Consider the following 13238-nt stretch of genomic DNA (forward strand, 5'->3'; position numbering starts at 1 on the left):
CTATTTGTATATAGCATCCTATAGCGATAGTCCTTTCAGCCATGTGGGTTGAGCATTGCAGATACAAGTGTTTTCACTGGGTTTTATTTATTTTAGTTAGTTTAGTTTTGCCATAGGTTTTTGTTCATTTTTTTGTTTCCTCTTAGTGGGGGTAAAAGGAGGGAAAGCTGTCCCCGTTTATTGCTCCGTGAGTGGGTCCACGAGAAGCAATAACAGCCCCACAGATGTAGGTTTTCAGGGGAGGAAAACCCACACTCCAGAGACTGCAGGCTCCCGTCCCCCTGCATGGCTGGGGTCCTCCCCACAGTGGCCAGTCTGGGACATGCTGAAGCCAGTGTGAAGGCCTCCACCGTCCACAGGAGGTTTTACACAAGGTCCCAGGGAGTGGGATGAACAGCATCCAAGCCCAAGTGGGACAAGTACAGCTGGCTCCCAGCACCTCGCCTCTGCCTTTATAGCTGGTGGCTGCCTCAAAACCCCTTGGCTCTCTGCTATTCCCTGTGTCCCCAGAAGTCTAGTGACTGCCCCTGTTTCTGAGCATTAAGCCATCAGGATCAGTCCCCAAAGCTGGTCCTTTCCCACAGACATTTGGAGGCAGAATAATACAGCGTAAGTGCTGAAGGGCCATAACAAGATCTCCCACGCCACTGAGCATAACCGGGAAGCGTCCCCCAAGGAAAAAGGCCATATTTTGCACTGTCTGAATCTGAAATCAATGGAAAGGATGAGACAGGGAGGTGTAATTCAGCATCACCCCCCAACTCCAGCAGGGCAGGCTGGGGTAGCGAGCCGAGCCCGGGGAGGTGTAAACGCAGGGCTCCCCTGGGCGCAGCACAGGGATGACATTGTGCACTGGTGTTGAGACGCATCTTCTTACCCTATGCCCTTCGCTGGGCTTCACAAACGCCCAGCCTGCACATCCACTGGTGAGCTCTTCCCACCCAGCTGAAAACCACGTCTGACGCTTGTACCATAACTGATTGGCTGGGGGTATTTGTGCTCATTTTGAACAATCTGTGGAAATCTTAACCTGTTGTAAGATTTTCTCTAGGAGCATGAAGATGTGGGGTTTTTTTTTTTTCTTCTCAAGCCTTTTTTTTCACTTTTGACGGGTTTTGGGGGTTTTCCTTTTGTTTCTCATTGTTTTGGGGGAAGAATCAAACACAGGCGCAGGTTGTTCAGGTTTATGATTACCTTTATGTACAATTATTTCATTTTCATCTGTTTGGCTTCATTGATTTTTCTTTGTGTGTATTGCCCACCACTATAGGCAGTGAGTCCACTAATTGTGATGATCCTTATCAATGGCACACAATGCACAGACAAATAAAGTTTGTAATGATTCCTGATGGATCCAGTAGTGCTCCTGCATATTCTCTATGGAAAACCCTTCCCTCCCCTCCTGTTGTCTCTCCTTATGGTGTACCCATCTCTTTACTCATTGGTTTCCCTTCGTTGTGTTTCTGCTGCTGACGGGGCACAACGGTGCCTCTGCACACCTGCTCTTGCCCCATCTCATGGCTTTCCTCCTGCTCCATCTCCATTGTGCCTCGGACTCGGTGTGCTGGGGTACAACCTGGGCTTGCAGCCTGCCCAGCTCTCAGGGGGAAGCAGGAAACCACCCAGGGACAAAGCTGCAGTGCAACCCTTCTGGGGCCAGGACCCGCTCCTGTGCTGGGTCCCCTGTCAGTGCTGGCTTGCCCTAGGCTCGCGGAGAGCCATGCATGTGCCCCCAAGGTACTTTGCAGCTCTTTCTGCTTGTGTCCTCTAGTTATATAGAACTGCTCCTGCTCTTGTTCCAGCCTCACGGTGACTTGTGCTAGGTTAAGCCACTAGCTAATGATAAGTAGGAATGCAAGAGATGCATTACCAGGGCAGGGTCCATGAGTGCCAAAGTAGATCTGAGACACCCCATGAGGTCACCAAGCAAACCGGGAGCTCAGGCTGCTCTGGGCAGCTGCCTGCCCATGCCCCAGTCCAGGTGCCATGGGCCATTTCTGACCCACATGGCTCGAGAGAGCTCAGCCAGCACTGAGGAGGAGCAAAGTCTCTACATGCCCAGGGATGTTGCTCCTCCCTGTGTTTCATCCAGCATCTGTTGAGCTGTCCCCAAATAAACCCTCCCTGCGATGCTTCCAAGGTCCCTCTCTGACAGCCGAACTCAAACACCAGCACTGGAGACGCAGCCCAGGCAAGCACTGCCTTCATCTGGTGGGGCTCTCCCCGCTCCTCCCAGTGAGGAGCGCATGCCTGGGGAGCCCATTCCTGGGGTCCTGCCCATACTCCTGCCTACGCTCCTGCCCACGTTCCTGCCCATCTGCTGTGCAGGGTCAGGATGGGGCCACACGGCCGGTCAGACTGGCACCAACAGCAGTGTCTGGCTTTCAAGCTCCAGGCTTGAAACGTGCCACCAAGCAAAAAGAAAGAGGGTAGGAGGTGGCTGATTTTGTTGCAGCATGACTGTGTCTGTAGAGGCCCAGATGCAGTAAAATTACCATCGGCTGACGTAAGGGGATGTGTGGCAGAGCAAAGCAACTAACACACCCTTGCAGCCAGAGGATTTAACATGATCTCTGGGCTGCTCTCATGCAAACCTGGCCCTTCCCCACACCCTATGGTGCTTCTTGCCAGCTATGCTGCTGGTCCCACTCTCCCTGCAGGTGCTCAGCACCCTCCAGGATGAGTGCGGGTCAAGCTCCAACGCTCATCAAGCCCCAGGCGGACGCAGCAGGCCACATCCGCTTGCTTTTCCCAGGCAGTGAATTATGAAAGCAAAGCAGCTCTCCTGACCCAGTAATTATATCTACTGAAAGGTGATGTTGGTATTTTACTCTCATCATTTGCTTCTTCAGAATGAATTGCAGTCACTGAAGTCATTAACAAGTCAAATGGGACTTGCGTAGCAGCTCGGTTTAACAGGCAGTAAATAACTGTTCTTCTCACAGAGCTTTCCAAAGGGAATGATGGAGCATTGCTTGCTTAGGACAAGGCCTAAATCACACAGTAAACACCAGCCTTGTTTATGCAATTATTCTCTGACAGCCGTGTGCTTTTTGGCATCTTTAACAAGCTTATGCAAAGCATGACATGTATTTGCCCAGTTGCTCATTGAGGAGCCACGGATGAGCAGCGAGCCTTTTACCTGGCTGCTGCCTTGCCATACCAAGGAGGGGAAGGACTGCTCCACTGAGCCCCAGCCACCCGCCTGTGTTCACGAGGGTGTAATGCCTCCTCCTCTGCACCAACCTCATCTTTAAATCAAACCCTCCAAAGGCAAAAGTAAACTGCCCTCCTCTGCGAGACACCCACGCCCAGCCACACGCTGCCAGGGGCAGCAGGAGGGAGCACAGCCCCCAGTGCAGCACATCTTGCCCTCGCACCTGCCCACCCCATGGGGCACAACCCAGCTCCCCAGGTCCCCCATCTGGTGCCAGTGCTTTCTCATCTCCTCCTCGTCCCTGCCAGCCTCTCCACCCTCCCTCACAAGGGAAGGGCATCAAGCATCTCTGATAAAGCCCAGGGCTCAGGGAAGTTGCCAGAAACAGCACTTCAAGCCCTTGCCCTCCATCCATCTGCCTGCCCGAGCTGCTCTCACCCCTCTCATCACCCCACTAGCCGAAGGCAAACCTGTCCATGGAAAAGGATGCAGCACGGTGCAAGGACATTCAGAGACAGACATCCAAATAACTCAACGGGACGCTGCAAAGCACTTGGGGACAAAGGGAAGGAGCTCACGGAGCAGTTACAGCCCTGAGCACCTTAGCAAAACTATATCGCCAGCTCTTCAGGGGCCAACAGAGGAGGCAAATCCCAGCCACAACCTGAACACATGGAAAAAGGTGCAGAAGAGTCAGGGACTCTGCAGGTCCCTGGTGCCAGGGGGAGCCGCAAACATGCAGCATCTCACGGCTGAGCCTACCTGAACTGCTACCTCTCGTCTGCACCTGTGCCAGGGCAGCGTGGGAACCGCTCGCTCCAGAGATGTAAAGCCGTCACGTCCAAACAACGCACCCAGCCATGTGTCACCATTTCCAGGCAGCCTGCGGTGGCTCTGGGGCGAGGGGAGATTGCAAGAGCCATTTTGTGCATCTTTTTCCTCTCTCTCATCGTTTCCTTAAAGGACAAAAGGGAAAAGGGAGGCTTTGAGCCCTTTCTGGTCACAAGTCTGGATGCAGTCTATAACCTCACCATGCTATTTCCGCTACAGGCAGGGAGGGGAGAACCAGAGCCCGTGTGTTATTGTTACAGCTATTTTTAAATGCTTGGGTAAGAATCAAGTGCAACAGTATTGGGGGCCATACGCATACCTAAGAAGGAGGCTCAGCTGCATTCCTGGAGGGGCAGAGCTGGGCATAGCTAGAAAGTGACGGAGAGAGAGAAAAGAGGGAAAACTTAATGCCAGAGGGTGTTATTCCAGGAGAAACCCCTGCATTATTTTTCTGTAGGCTTTGGCACCCGAGCCCATCTGGGGAAGCGTGTTTGCAGAGCACTGGGAACCTCTCTGGCCTCTCTGAGCATGCAATGATCGACCACACACATGCATACACATGCACAGCACAGCTGCAGAAAAGCCTGTTTATCTTGTAAAAAATTGACTTGTGCAGGAAAGCATCCAGACGCATCTGTATTCTTGCAAAAAGCACCAAGGGACAATAAAAACAGTAACATTCCTCACCTTTTAAGGACTTGAGCCGTCCTCCTTTTGGAACTGGAGGTGCCAAGAGCCTCTCACCAGCCAGCAACACCCCTCACATGGAAGGAAGGGTCGCTGCAAAGGAAAGGGGCCCGTCTGGTCAAGCAGGAGCTGTTATCAGCAAAGATAGCTAGAAGATTGCCGTTACTAGCAGGATTTGCTTTCTATGGCATGTCCCTGAAAGCATCCAAGGGGTCTCTGCATGGTCTTGCTGTCTCTCTAAAGCATCCCAAGAATGGCCAGCCCTGCCCCTGAGCACCCAGTGCCCCCAGGGTGGCTCATCGCTCTCTCATGCGGGCCCTGCACCCTCCCTTGACTCCTTCATAGAATCATAGAATCGTTAAGGTTGGAAAAGACCTTTAAGATCATCAAGTCCAACTGTTAACCTAGCACTGCCAAGTCCACCACTAAACCATGTCCTCGAGCACCACATCTATCTGTTCTTTAAATACCTCCAGGGATGGAGACTCAACCACTTCCCTGGGCAGCCTGTTCCAATGCTTGACCGCCCTTTCGGTGAAGAAGTTTTTCCTAATATCTAACCTCAACTTCCCCTGGCGCAGCTTGAGGCCATTTCCTCTCATCCTATCACTTGTTACCTGGGAGAAGAGACAGACCCCCACCTCGTTACAGCCTCCTTTCAGGTAGTTGTACAGAGCAATAACGTCTCCCCTCAGCCTCCTCTTCTCCAGACTAAACAACCCCAGCTCCCTCAGCCACTCCTCACAGGACTTGTGCTCTAGACCCTTCACCAGCTTCGTTGCCCTCCTCTGGGCACGCTCCAGCACCTCAATGTCCTTCTTGTAGTGAGGGGCCCAAAACTGAACAGAGTACTCGAGGTGCGGTCTCACCAGTGCCGAGTACAGGGGCACTATCACCTCCCTGGTCCTGCTGGCCACACTATTCCTGGTACAAGCCAGGATGCCATTGGCCCTCTTGGCCACCTGGGCACACTGCTGGCTCATGTTCAGGCAGCTGTCAACCAGCACCCCCAGGTCCTTTTCCACCAGACAGCTCTCCAGTCACTCCTCCCCAAGGTGAATGCCAGCTTGGGGCTCCCGTCCCTAGAAGTGTGGATGCCGGTCCCAAAGCAGGTGCTGCAGAGCAGTGCTGGGCAGTGGAGCCGGGTGCTGCCAGTGGGATGTCCAGCATCAGAGGGCATGGGGAAGGGAGAAGTGCCGTGGGGTCCCACCCAGGCCTGGGAACCCCCTTTTAGGCACTGCCACAGCATATGTGCCTGCCCCAGCAGCCATGGCTACGGACATGTATCTTGATTTTTGCACAGCTATAGCACAGCCTCCAGCTTTTTTGGCTGTCTGTGGACACCAACCCCAAGCAGTATTTTTATCTATTTGATTCAAAATAGCCCTTTATCTGTTGTACTGTACTATGACAGCTCTCCGCCACTCCCAGCACACACACCTCACCCCCAACAGCGTGCAGTTCTAGGTAGTGGTGGGAAGGAGCATTAGCAATGCACCAGGAGCATATGCTACCTGACATTGGGGTCCTCCAGCATCCACCTTGAGCCCTCTCAAGGCCCCAAGACGGATGTCTGCACACGGTGATAATCCAGCTTGAGGCTTGCTCTGTGCTCGTCCCCCCTGTGGAGCCTCTTTGCATGCCCTCTTCCATCAGGCTCCCTGCAGAGGAGCCTTCTCTGTCCCTCCTGCCCCACAACTGGGGGCTTCCTATGTGGGACAAGTCTCCTCTCTCACTGGACTAAACAGCAATGCTTGTTTGCTCAGGCTTGTTGTTTGTATCTCAGGGCAAAGATTAATGACTCCAAACGATGTCTTGGACTTGAGCCCCTGCAAGCAAAGGACCATGCAAGTTTCCACACAGCACAGGCAAACATCAGCATGCTGAGCCCTTCCTGCTCATCACTCAGGCACTGATACAGCCACTACCCACAGGCACTGTTTTTATTGTGCTGCTGTCCTTCACTCATGAGTTTTTGGAAGATTAAACATTTCTGCTGAATTTCGACCGTTACCAAGTCCCACACATGCTCCAACTCCACTCCCCACCCCAACCCTGCTTCTACACTTCCAGAGCAAACTAATTGCTTTAACTGAGGGTTCAAGGTCCACCTCAACTCCTTTCTTTCAAAATGGAGCCTGTTCTTGGTGCTCTAAATATTCTAAAACTTATCTACCTGCCTACAAAAACTTTCCTGTCCCAGCTTAAAATGGGTAGAGTTTAAGTCAAGCAAGTTGCAATGCCTTGGGATGCTTATCCACACTTAGAGCTCCTAAATCCTTGCAGGACATGGAGGACTGTCACAGGGGTCTCTCCCTGCACCTTCTGACCTCTCCATTGAGGTTGGATTTATTTCTTCTCCTTTACTTCTATCTCAGAGGAGCCCCTTACAGATGTCGGCAGGGTGATATCTGCATGGAGTACAGCCTTGCTCTGTTTTCTTGACAAAAATTGCCATGGCAGTCGGTGGCACTGCCATCACCAGAAGCGTGTGCCCCTCTGCCCCAGACCACAGCCCCTGGCAGGCTCCTCACTTACAGCAACGGGAGTTTCTGGCAGATGAGCTTCTTTGCAGAGATACTTAGAAATGTGAAGAGTTGCTGAGTGACTGTAAAATTGCTGTACTAGCACAGGATAGATTGGATCCTTGGCGGTGCAAATGTGTCCCAGGTTGCTATTGGGCTTATTTGGGAGCGTTAATGAAAGCTTTTGCAAACTAGTGGCTTTGTGACTCCCAGGGACGTAGGGAGGTGCACAACTGGATTTCTCCTTGCTCGGTATAATGCTGAGATGGCTTCCTTGCCCCTTGCTTTCAGCTGTAGCCCTGTGCATTGCCCTGGTCTTGCCTTGCAATAGGAGCTGTGATTAGATGCCCCTTGGCTGAACTCCCCTTGTACAGATGAAAATGAACCGATGCCTGTTGTGTCTTCATTTGTTTGCCCCATGTTGCTTCCTTCATCTTCCGAGCACTTGCGAAAATGTGCTCACGCAGCGAGTCATGCAGGAGACCTGCTTGTCTTGCTCTTAATCAGGAAACATGCACTACTTCTAGCAGCTCTAGAGAGCAAAAGATTGTGATAATAACTTTTACATTATAGTCACTATGTTAGCAAGAAAGAAAACATTATTTATATTTTCCCTCATGACAACTCAACTTTTGACAACACTTGTCCACCTTCTTTTTTCCATAATGCATTAAGCATTAGGAGGCACAGCTCTGCAAATAACCCAGCTTTCAAGACTACCTGTTGAGGACATTGTTCAGCAATCCAGCAAAACAGTTTTATTTCTGGATGGAGGGGAGAAGTTGGGGAATTCTCCTCAGCTTCCTAGCTCCTGCTGGAAGAAACACATACATGCTGGTAAAAGCCACAAAATGCCGAGTTTGGTACAATGCACCCTTCTATATCCTGGGTGTCTGTGCCTTGGCAGAGACATGGCATGAAGTTGTAAAATCAAAACCGTGACTTCCTGAAAACCACTCAGCAGTGATGGGCACCTTTATACCTACCACTGTCCCTAGGATATCTGGAGAGGTCTCTGGTACACCTGGTGCTCACCAGGTGTGAACATCACTGTTAATCAAGCAAGAGGACACCACACGCTACCTCCGCCCCACCCCAACAAACAAGCCAACGGGATATTCCCAGCAAGAAGCAGTCAGACTGCCAGGGAGCAAAGCTGTTGCCAGGAAAGCTCACACATCTCAAAGGCAGCAGGTTCCCCATGGGACTCTGTCCACGCTGCTCTCCGCATCACTGCCACAGTGGGCAGAGCCGCTCGTGGCTCAGCATCCTGCAGGCAGAGCCAAAGGAGAGGCCTGGGCTGACCATGCTTGTTCATGTCAGCATCAGCCTTGATTTCAGCCAGATAGGCCTGCAGAAGAGGGAAATGAGATGGGAATTAGTCAAAAACTGACAGTAGCAGTAATTTAGAACCATTACTAATTTTCTACTGTAATTAAGTGATCTCAATGCTTGAGTGACCACTTCAGTTCTTCAGAAGCCATTTCTGTACACTTGAAACATGGGGAAAGGAACTGGTCCTCTTTCTAGAGTAGAAAACAGGCTGTTGCTATGAGAGAACACAGAAATGCATCTGTCTTGGCAGAGATATAATTCAAATCAGCAGCTTCTTCGACTGTCCCACTCAGGAATGGAGGGACACGCAGACAGGGAGCTGGCAGCTGCCTGTGCAGCCTGTCCCAGGGATGCTGGATGCTCCCCATGGGTGAGACAGCCCAGGGCCCCCAGTAACAGCAGGGCACAGGAGAGAAAGAGCTCAAAATGGCCCACTGGTCCTAAAAAGGGAGGGGAACGGCTAGTGGCTAGATGCATCCCGTAAGGCACAGCAGGCGTGCGGTGCTGGGGCACAGGTAACCCACCTCACAGGCACCCTCTGCCAGGGCAGTGGCTGGGGACGGCACTGCCGAGGCAAGGGTGTCCTGTGGTATTTTTGATGTGCTGGAGCACATCAATGATGTGCAAAAATGATGGCTCATGCTTTTCTGCTCTCCTCTGACAGCAGCCACTGTCCCCATGCTCAGCAGCCCGAGGGGAGCTCCCCATTGCCCCAGGAGCAGCACAGGGGAGGCAGGCAGGGAGGAGGCTGCGCCCAGCCTTCATGATGCACCCGAAGCACCAGTGAGCCCAGCCACCCATCATGGTCACCCCCCACGTCCAGTGTCACCCCTCATCCTGTGTGTCCTCCCCCTCACAGCCACAGGGCGCTCTACAGCAGACAGATGTCTCGTGCAAACCCTGACCGAGAGAGAGCGAGAGATCTCCAACAGCCCGACGCACCACCTGGCCCCCCGCCAGGGATGGGTCAGGCAGACCCCAGCTGGGCAGAGCCAAATTTTTCCAAAGCAGGGCTGAAAGGAGAGGTTGAAGAAGAACTGGCTTGCCTGGAGATGGAAACCAGAGTATGGGTCATAAATTCAACCCCACCTTCTTTCCGCCATGGTGCTGTGAGCCAGCACTGCCCTGGCAACGCAAAGCCCCTGCGCCAGTGGGTCAAAGCTGAGGGTCGCCCCTGGGCTCAGCAGCTGAAGACTCCCGATCTCTCTGTCTCTCTCATAAGTTCAATGGCACAATGCAGCTACACTATTTGAAAAGCCATAATATTTGTTGGTACGACTCTTTTATTACCGTCGATTTATATATATTTGTTGATAAAAGAGGTCATCTTGGGAGACACTTGTAGTCTACTGGGAAATAATTATCTGATGCTGTATATTCTGTACATGCTGTATAAACAAAGCAAAATATTTAAAGCTAAATGCTCAGTGGACTCAGTGGCACATGCTGGGAGGGGAGGTTGGGATCAGGTGAGCCCCCTCCTTGGGTCACCACGGCTCAGGCTCGGGGTCCCCAGCAGAATCACCACCGCTGGGGTCCTGGCCAAAGCCTGGGGCAGGATCTGGCCACGGTGCAAGGGCGAAGCTTGCGGCTCCCCGGGTGCTCTTCCCCATGCGAAGGTGAAAGGAGGCGACTCTGCAGCGAAAGCAGCCGCGCTTGATCTCCTTCCTGGAGGTAAAGCACAGGACTGGGTACGGCTTTGTTTGTCAGAAACTCTCAGCGCAGTGAGCCCGGCATTGCCCACCCGCTTCCCTCCTCTCCTACCCAGGGTGGAAACCCTTTGGCCACCACCCAGCGCGACATCTCTAAGCCTTATGGTCAGAGAGAGACAATTCCCTGCGGGGGGATGTCCGGCAGCGGCAGAGACTGGCTCTGAGCATCTGGCTCCTCCGACTCATTTCCATGCTAATTTCGTGCAACGGCGCCAGCCGCCCTCCCCAGCGAGTTTTACAACAGCAACGAGCTGTGATCTTCTAACCTGACACACGCTGTTAGAAAATCTGTTTCATATTTTCTGTGGTATCGATCTACAACTTTTGAAATCATTGGAGACAGTTGTGGTAGCCTAAAAATTGTGCTGAGCTCATATATTTTTATATTTGTGGTGTTTTCCTATCAATAGAGAGTAGTGAATCAGTAACCCTATAGCTGAAAGTGAACTATTCAAAATAAATATATGACTGCAGAAAATATTTGTAAAAATAATTTATTTGAAATATTCTGCCAAAGATAGCTCTCTAATGATCTGTAAAATGTCATTTTCTCTCTTTTTGCTCTGAATGTCATTGTGAAAGCACCTTTCTCCCCGCTATCTTTTGAAGATTTGCTTTTTTGTATCTTTAAGGGCAAAGAAATATGCCAATGATTTTTTTACCAGAGCAGCAAATAGAGTAGTAGGGAGGCATGAGACAACTTTATAATGGCGATAAACGGGATTCAGTAACAATCACTCTGACAATCCGGTTTCTCCTGTAGTTCCTCTCATGGACAGATGTGTTTTGAAGCCCAGACAGTTCTCTAGCAGGAAGGTCTCGGCTGTGGCTGTGGCTGCTGCTGCTGCTGCTGCTGTGTAGCTCATGTCAAGGAGAGAAATGTCTCGACCACCCATTTGCAGGCTCGGGGCATTTGGACCCCCTTGCGGGTCACTTCTGCCTCCTCACTATTTATAAGCACGATACCTTTATTAGCCCTTAATAGGCCCTGTGGCACATGGGTAACCCTTGCTCAGGACTTTACGGGTCTTCAGCCTGACAAGGTCTGGCCCCCTCCAAAGCCATTCCCACAACACACCCAGCACCTGCAGCAGCCCCGACCCAGCCGCAGAAGTAATCCCACTGATGCCTGGATCTGTCCCCTTCCCCGCATGGGGACAGGGCTAGGAGAGACCGAGCCACCACGGGATGCGATACCTTAGCAAGAGGATCAGTCCCTGCAGGTATGCTGTTAAACAGAGGGATGTATGGCCCTTTACCAGGGAGAAGCTGCCCAGATTAGTTTGTTCAGAAATTACAAATCTTTTTTTTTTTAATAGGGAAAAATCTTATTTCCCTTCTTCATTTCTTCCTCTTGAAAGAACTTTTAATGCTAGGAAAAGCCTTCATTATCTTTTGTGATCCCCAAGTCTGTTGCAGTGGAAATACCTCCTCAGCCACATCCATTAGGCTCCACCATATCAGAGGTTTTTGGCTCAGGTTTTTTTTCTTTTGTTTCTGAGCAGATTCACAGTTTCTTAAATTTCTTGGTCATAAAGATCCAGAGGAATTAATTGGTAATAAAGAAATGAGGGCCCTGTTCCAGTGAACGGGCTTCCACGTGCAATTCAACTTTTGACTCACCGAAGGTCAGGCACGTGTGTAAATAAATGCTTTATTGGACAGGTGCCCAGAAATGGAGACGTGAAATGCAGTTTTCAAGCCATGAGGTACGTACGGGTGTGATGGGAGCACCGCCATCCATCAGGTGCGGGTGTCGTGCAACTGCACGGTAAAGCACGCGGCACGGTCTGCAGCCGTGGGAACCACGTGCCGGTGAATATTTGTTCCTCCGTGCAATGAGCTCTCTGTATCTGGGGTTACGCAGCTGCTGCATCACAGGGAAATGCGAGCGAGCCTGAGAAGACAATTGGGAGAAGAATTGGGTTCCTGATCACTGTGCATTTTGTTAATTAGTGAATTCAAATAGTTTTATTTTTACCAAAAACAGATAATCTCTATTCCAGTAAAGACAACTGTTGACTTGATATATATATATATATATATTATTTGAATGGTTTATATCCTGTTGCTCTAACTACATAAAATGGAAACATGTTGCAAGTTGTGTCATTCCAATGTACAAAATAAATTACTTTTCCCTGCATGCTGCCTGGGTATGTTGTGATTTGAATTAAGAGTTATATTTGAATTGCCTTATTCAAAAGGTTGTATGTTACCTAACTGGGGAATGACCTGGCACTGTTCATCACATTACATGTGTACTTGATGCTGTGTTATGTCAAATTCAGATGAGATGTCTGTCATCTATGTATTTTGTGGGAGACCTTTTATCTTGTTAAACTGTGATATGTAAACCCCTCATTGCCTGAAATAGTCAGAGTTGTATAAATCCGTGTCTTCAGCTGTTTTCCTAATTTTATCACATTTCCTATCACAAAATATAGGTGTTTGTAAATTCTTCATTCATTTTGTCTATTTTTGTGTATGAGGCTTTTTTAATCTGGCAAAGGAGTAAGATAAGGCAGCTTCCCCTGAATTTTTCAATCAAGGCTCAGTTACATTTCTATCCCTCGGCAAGATACAACAACCAATTTTCAGCAGCTACAATTGGAATTAGGGACGTATGTTTATTGCTATTATCTTTTCTGGCTCAGATGGGCCATTATCACTGCAGAACACAATGATTAATGACAAACCACGCGTGATGCTTCTGTAGTGACAGCCCTCTGGGGACCAGGCGCTTTACAGCGGCTTCTTCAGGCCCCACACCTCTGCTGTGCCGCGGGTTGGTTGGGGAGGGAGAGGGTAGATGTCCCTGCGACAGCCAGACAGCCAGGAGCAGAGGGGGGAGAGATGCTGTTTAGTAATCCCGGCTCCAAGGTGCTTTTTCTCCTTACACAAGGCACCCCCAGACCATGCCGTCTGCCCTCCTGCATGACACCCCAGCCATAAAACTGCATCTTGTCCATTCATTAACCCCACGGCTGC

The sequence above is a fragment of the Platalea leucorodia genome, assembly GCF_965183815.1.
Source record: "Platalea leucorodia genome assembly, chromosome: 3".
In the NCBI taxonomy this organism is placed as follows: domain Eukaryota; kingdom Metazoa; phylum Chordata; class Aves; order Pelecaniformes; family Threskiornithidae; genus Platalea; species Platalea leucorodia.